We start from the raw sequence: 7,977 nt of genomic DNA, 5'->3' as shown, positions 1-7,977 counted from the left end.
TAATTTTTTTTTTTTTTTTTTTTACGATTCTCTAGTCTCATGTGATCGAGTCGGTCCAGAGACACGAGAGCACAGAGCGGATCATGTGATCGAGTCACCGCAGATCAGAAAACGTATTGGACCCTTTTGAATTCTGCACAGAATGCTGTATTTTAAAGCGATATGGAGGAGATCAGGAGGAGAAACGGTTAGAGATTAGGAGGAAACTGCGGCTTTACTGAGCTCAATGGCTCTGGCCGAGCTGTGATATAAATTAAAAGCTATTGGCTATTTTAAAAAAGGGGCGGAGCTGTTCGATATGCCCTGCCCTCTCTTCCTGTTTCAGTGGAAATTACGTCAACACATTGAATAATGCTGCGCGTTTCATGGCACTTCAATGGGACTTTAGTTCTTCAGTTCAACTTGTTTTACTCAGATTGTTTACTCAAGTATTCTAATAATATAATTTGTAACTAAACATTTTGCAAAAAGCATCTTCTCTAGTGGTCTCTGACCTTTGGACCAATAATTTAAATAATTACGGAAAATGAACAGAAATTAATAAAACTACATCATATGTCTTGGAAACACATTTAATGCTTTCTTAATCTATAAATTGTAGTTTTTTCCACTTAAAAAATGTGATCTCTAAACAATCAATGGAGATCAATGGTGATGTGCTGTGATAGCCTTTAGCACTTTAGTGCTGCTTAATCAGTTATAACATTTAAAATGTTCATATAACTAAAAAACAGCATAGTATTTCCATCTGCAGTATTCCTCCCTCTTCTACCGTTCGATTCCTGTCCTTTCTCAAAAAAAAGTGCTTTGATAAAAGCGGCAATAAAAGGCCAAAAATGAAATGAAATAGTTTCCATCCAGTTCAACAGAGAAGAAATGTGTTTTGGTTTGACTGCAAAGGTTTATGGATGTACAATGTGACTATTTGTGACCTGTGCTGGCAAAGTGAGGCGCGATGAGCAAATTGTCAAAAGTGAGGTAATTTTCACATTCTCTATTAAAAAACCTTCAAAATTAAAAATGTATTCAGAGAAAAAATTACTTATCTACACCTGTTTCAAGTCGATAGAGTCAGCAAAGTTCGTTTTGAGAAAAATCGAGTAACAATTTTCTGACGGTTCCAAAACAAAATCACCTAGATCAAGACTCAAAATTTGGCACACACCAAGTCAAAACCAAATATCTATGGAAAAAATATATATTCCCCATGATACCACAACTGTTTGATCAACATTAATGAAACAGACAGCCTATATATTAAGACTTACTGTACTCCACGGATCGTACACATCAGATGTGTCACAGACACGTCAGGTTCCACCCTTCACCAATCACAGCGCACTCCATCCCCAGAGTACTGATCACTATCACCTGCACCTCATCATGGCACTCATCACCAGCACCATAAGAAGCACACGCACACAGCACTCCACGTCCGGTCTCGTTCGCATATACTGCTACCTATGCTTACCTCAAGGACTCTCCTATCGATACTACCTGTCTCCAGCGTGTATCCCTCCTTCCGTGTTTCCTGTCTGCTGTGTGGGTGTGTTCCTGTCCGTTCCTCTGACCTCCAGCGATCTCCAGTCTCCAGCGATCTCCAGTCTCCAACAATCTCCAGGCTCCAGTGTCATTCTACCTTCTATGCAAAAGACAGTAACTCTCTCACTCATATCACCTTCCTAACTACCATCAACCGCTTAACTCACCTGCTCCACTTCCCATGCTCTACTGTGGTCAATAAACTACCATTCCTGTTAACACCTGTGTCTGCCTCCTGTCTACATGTAACAAGATGTTTTTCCCCGACTGTTAACCAAACGTTCACTTAAGACATAACAGATGATGGGCCCTATCATACACTCGGCGTAATACAATGGAGGCGCGACGCAAGTGTGTTTTGCTAGTTTCAGCTTGACACAGTTATCATTTTCACATCCATCGCCACGTTTTTTAAATATCAAATGCTCTCGCGCCCATCTGTTCACTCATGGGTGTCTGGTCTGAAAACCAGGTGTGTTCGGGAGCATTGTTGGCGCGTTGCTATTTTGAGGAACTGAAAACAACTGCGCCATTGACGAAAAACAAAACCTTGACAGCCCCGACAAAACGTTGCAAAACGTTTTTTCTTTTGACGGAAACGGTGGTGCATTGAACACCCTGTTCTGATGACACAGGAGTTGCAACTGTGGCAGGTGAGAAGGCTATTCTTGGAGTTTTTTTTATTTTTTATAATTTTCGGAGCCTGATGAAATCAGTATAAATACATGTTTAATACTGCAAACAGGCTCGATGTTACAGTCACTGCCCTTGCTGTCCAGAATAAAAGAGTGAAGGGATTTGTGGAAACTGTGGTTCCTAATTATTGTGATCCAACATTTGCCTCGCATTTCAGGATGAAAAGACAAACATGTCTTCTAATATCTTCAATTGACCTATCGGTAAGCCCCTCCCCTCGAACGCAGATGAGCCAATAGCAGTTGAGTATCAGTTGCGCTGGGACCGGAACTCGGACATCTTTAGGTGTCAGAGCCATAGAGAAACATTGGAAAATCCGAACCTCTCATCGGTTTGATGGTGTTTATGCTACAAAAATGCTAAAATGTCGTGCCTGAGGTACTGTAACACTGATTCCAGGGATCCTGAGAGGATTTTCTTTTTGTCATACTCTCGTTAAGTTACGATTAAAGTCCCTGCTAACATACAAACCGAGATAACTAACTGTTCTCACGTCATGTAACACTGTAGGTCAAAAACACAAAAGTCTACATTTCAGTGCCTCTCCATATTAAACTGGTTATATGTAAATTAATTTAATTTTAGATACGTTTAAGGTCTACATTATCTGTCCTACTAAGGAGGACTCCTATTTTGATGGGTATTATAGTCTACGGGTAGTGAAAGGTAGAGCTTGCACGCAGTTTATCGGAGTTGTTTTGCAGATACAAAGTTTACCAGTTATTAACTGCACCACCGACAAGTCATAAGCTCTGTGTATATGTTTGTTTACTGTTAGTTGTATGAGTGTTTTTGTTTAATTTGCTGTGTATGTTAATGGTAATGCAACGGAGAGATAGTTTGTGAATGAGACGTTAATGCGCACTTCATATGCTTTGTTTGTTCAGCTCTTACGATGATTTTTTGGAGAGAAAAAGGACATAATAAACTTGATAATCCATCAGTAAAGTTTGGCCATCATTCGGACGGGGTATACGCTACATTCTGTGTCCAAAAACATCTTGGGATAATATTTTCACACTGACAGCTGTCATTGTAAGATATAGCAACTCCGTTTGTTTGTCCGAGTTAGCAACAGCAATTAAGGGGGGCGGGGCTTACCGACAGGTCAATTGTTGCGTATACCGAACTGCAGCGGACTCATTTGTAAACGACTTTACTTGGACCCATTGTGCAAGCTGTCTCTTTAACACCGCACGGTTTATATACATGTTGCTGCTGATTGGGCTGACATTTTTGACACACCCACCAAACAAGGGAAAACGTATCTCAAACCCCGTTGTACACAGTTGTACACCGTTTCCAGGAATCCGCCATGGTGCGAGCACAACTGGCTTTTAAAGGGAATGGGAGATGAGATAAACTCTGATTGGTTTATTGCACGTTACGCCCAAAACACACCCATGACTCATTAAGAGACTAGGTACAACCCTTTTGGACCATGCGCCTGGTGCGCAGACTGTTTTTGCCGTCGTTAAACTATCAAAAGTTGATTCAGACACACCCTAAGTGCACCTGCACCTATGAATATTCACAACCTGTGAATGCTGTGCTTTAAAACAATACCAAACTTGTGCTTTTGAGAAAAAGGGAGCAGAGAAAAACTGCAATTTTTCATGGACAAGGTTTAGTTGCTTTTTGGAGCATTGGGATTGCTAGACGAGGCTTAAAGGTCCCATGGCATGGATTTTTTATTTTATTTTATAATGTATTCTGAGGTGTACTTATATTGTTAGTATGATTTTTACATCATAAAATGTCATAATTTAGAAATAAAAGGCATTTTTTCTATACTGATGTTTGCCCTCTGGCTGAATGCCCTGTTTCAAGGGGCGTGTCTGCTGTGAGACTTCAGTAAAAACGCCAACTCTTGTGATTGGCTGACATCTTTGCATTTGAAATGAGCGGAGGGGGCGTGGTTTAACGAGGTCTACGAGGCACAAGGCTGTGCCAGAGAGACGGATGTCACTTCTCATCAGTTCTCTCAGCACGTCTCAGTTCAATGAACTGTTGTAGTTACTAGCATATACTTCAGGTTATTAGTTTATTTCTAGTCGGAGGGGCTGTCACTCATGTCAGAAAGTTAGTAACTTTAGTAAATGATGGATCAACGCTGACTCGAGACGCGAACCGTTTAGAACGATTCAGTCCGATTTGGTGAACTGGTTCGACCGGTTCACTAAAAAGAACCGGTTCACTAAAAAGAACCGGTTCAAAAGAACGATTAGTTCGCGAACCAGACATCAACGGACCAGAGACGGAGAGATTGCTAACAAAGTGATAATGTACTGAGTTGTGAGAGCGCTGTCAGTGCGAGTTTATTTTGTTTGTTTCTGAGAGTTCTGAATAAACACGAGTCCCAGTCACGCCAAGCCCGTCTTGCTCCTTATTACCAACTTTGTAACACATGTAATGTACCATAACAGGAGATGAATGAGTTATGAGTAAGTATTGATTATAGCATTATTTTTAGATATTTTCCTATCATATGAAAAGCGTCAATGACGCACATTGAGTACACAGCGCAAACAAAGACACAACAGCAGTAATCGAATGTAATCCAGTTTATTGTGGGGAAAGCTGGCTAGCCTAGCCCGGAGACCCTCACGCAAAAGACTTCTGTTTTCATTTGAACATCCAAACACTGAGAAACTGCCAGCATTCACTCGTTCACAAGCCATGATCTCTCGAGGACAAACAAATATGGCGCTCGCATGGGCGTGCCAAATTCTCTGGGCGGAGGAAAGGGAGGTAACCGTTCCTGTAATGACATCATAACAGGAAAATTCAAGATTAGCTCGTCTGGGCTTTCATTTTCTCAAAGGCAGAGAAAGACAGCCAAAACTCGGTTTACACCGATCAAAATTTCTTGCCACTTGGGGACAATATTCAGGCTAGGGGAACTATTAATGTTGAAAAACCTCATAAAATGAAAATTTCATGCCATGGGACCTTTAATGAACCAATTTTTGTGAAAACCTCAAACTTTTGAAATTGACATTTTTCACTTGTTTTGCCTGTGGCTCGAAACTAGCCCATGTGCATTCCGAATCATTTTGCCAGCACATTTGAAGCCTTTCGCCACCTCATAGCCTGGCAAAAGCCCTTCACCCTGTCTCTCTGTGATGTTTTGACTGTCATCATCGCTCCCAACCCTCACCTCACCTCTCCTCTCCACCAGCAGTTTACTACATCATCTTTATTTTTCTCTCATTTCATCAAGCGCACCACAACTTAATGCTGTCCAGATCTGCGGTAACTCTCCCAAACAGTTGCTACTGAAATATGCTGAAATCTACGTCAACTGTCCCTGTTGACTCTGTATCGCATTTCTTTATTCTTCCAAACTTGCCTTGACCCAGCCAAAGTCTGCATCCAATGTTCTTCCTTTGACATGTTTTTTTATGGTGGTGTGCATTATTTAGAAAGCAGTGCTAAAGGACGACAAACACACATATTTACAGAGACTGTGTCAGTGAGGAAACTGTGAGTTAATGATGACAGAGATGTTTTTGTTTTTATGCAATGTCCAGACATTGCAGTTTGTCATTTTCCTAAGTAAAACAACATGTATTTATATTAAAACATCTATTAAACATCTATTTAAATTAAGATTAATTGTTTGTCTTTGAAAATAAGCGACTTTCCACGATTTGATGCATTTCTGCAGTTCACTCTCAGCAAAGCACTATGAATCAAATTTAATCGCTGACTCATGAGTGTCATTATAATCACATTTCCTCCAGAGGAGTGTGAGAGCTGCAGAGTGGCATGAAATTTACACAAACCCACAGCCTATATGATCCACCTTCCCTGCTTTTCCCTTTTCCTCCCCTCATTCAAGAGGACTGAACTCTGAAAGCCAGCCCCAGTGGGGTGCTAACTTTCCCCCAAAACCTCTGCCCACCCTCCCTCTTTCTCTCTATCGTTCTGTCTCTCTCTCTCTCTCTCTCTCTCTCTCTCTCTCTCTCTCTCTCTCTCTCTCTCCCTGGTGCCTGGCTTTTTCATAGAGCCACTTGTTTATTCCCTCTAATTTTCCTAATACCCCATTGGTTACACTTTATTTTGATGGTCTAATTTAGACATTCTACTCACTATAAGTAACTTTGCAAATACATTCCAACTAAGGGTGCATTTACACGACAACACTGTTCCTTTGCGTTTTTGAAAAGTTTCACACACAGACAACAACGTTGTCCAAAAAGAACCATGACTAAAAACGCTGTACTATGCATGCCAGGCCAGTAGTTGGCGATGCCACTCGGTAAAGAAACACTACACACATGCACATACGCATTCTTTGATACAAACAATCAAGATGGTGAAAGCATAGAGCAACACTCTAAAAAAAAAAGGTTCTATATGGCACCAAAAATGGTTATTGGCTCGTAATCATAGGGGAACCTTTTTTAGAGCTATTAAGCACCAATTTTGGTGCTTCAGTGGTTCTTCAGCGGTTCTTCAGAGGTTTTTCACCGGTTCTTTGACTAAGGTGCTATATAGCACCTCTGAAGAACCGCTGTGGGGAACCGTGTTATGGGTTAGTGCACCCAAAAATGATCCCATAATTTACTCCCCCTCAAGCCATCCTAGATGTATATGACTTTCTTCTTTCAGCCAAACAAATCACAATCTACAATGTTTGATGTAGATGTAAAAAAGTTTTCTTTTGACCACATTTTTGTTTTGTCAACATCTGTTCATGCTTATATAGTCTATATGTTTTACATATATTTGGCAATGCAGAGACAAAATACGCTTAAAATGTTTTAGGCAATTTACAATGTACACAATGACAAAATACTTGTGCTTTTCCTGTTGTTATTTTTTTTATTAAAATGGCATTTTCACTAAAATCGTAACAAAATTGTAGTTTAATGTTAAACTCTCATGGTTTTCTTTTTCCTGCCTTCTCATTTTGCAGACATCTGTTAATCTGCACATATACGTTACCCCCTATTTCACCCCATACCTTTGCTCTCTCTGCCTCAACATTTTCACCTGTCTTTCAACACATCCCCCTCCCTCTCTTGCTTTTCTCATTCTCTTGTTCTCCCTCTCTCTCTCTCTCTCTCTCTCTCTCTCTCTCTCTCTCTCTCTCTCTCTCTCTCTCACACACACACACACACACACACACACACACACACACACACACACACACACACACACACACACACACACACACACACACACACACTCCTCAGTGACACACAGCAGGGAGCAGCACTGCACAGTCTCAGCCAGTTCTGTTCTCTCCACACCTTGAGGCAATTACACCCCCCTTCATACACACACACACACACACACACACAGGCCAAGGCTTGAGGACTGCAGAAAGGAAGGGGGAATGCAGACAGGAAAAGGTGCCCCATTCTGTCTCTTTCTCAGGCCCTCCTGCTTTTCATCTATCTGCCAATCATTCCTGTCCATCTATGCCTCTGCTCCTTTTGTATCTTTTGTTTTTTTTTGTATATTGTCTCTGTCTTTCTCCATTGGTGTCGGTGGCTCATCTGCAGGCCTTTGCAAAATCAAACGCACGTTTTTTACTGCCGAGCACTGGCGTCATGGGATGCCCAGACAGACCGAACAAAAACTACTCTGTTCAAGCGGCTCGCTCTTCTTCCAGCGAGGAACATAAACCTGGCCCTCATCGTTTGTGGTCGGAGCTACGCAGCATTTGGGTTTGGATTTCTGACTGCATGTGTGCTGGATTTGCTTGTATTGGAATGTGTGGTTCCT

General features: G+C 41.3%; 1 protein-coding gene across 1 annotated transcript in view; it reads right to left on the bottom strand.

Annotated features, from left to right (window-relative positions):
* The window catches only part of rargb (retinoic acid receptor, gamma b), a 100,116-nt gene that overhangs the window by 29,268 nt on the left and 62,871 nt on the right, over positions 1 to 7,977 (bottom strand). The gene's annotated exons all lie outside the window — the stretch shown is intronic.

This window comes from Gobio gobio (assembly GCF_949357685.1).
Source record: "Gobio gobio genome assembly, chromosome: 19".
In the NCBI taxonomy this organism is placed as follows: domain Eukaryota; kingdom Metazoa; phylum Chordata; class Actinopteri; order Cypriniformes; family Gobionidae; genus Gobio; species Gobio gobio.
This window is presented reverse-complemented; position numbering and strand designations above follow the sequence as displayed.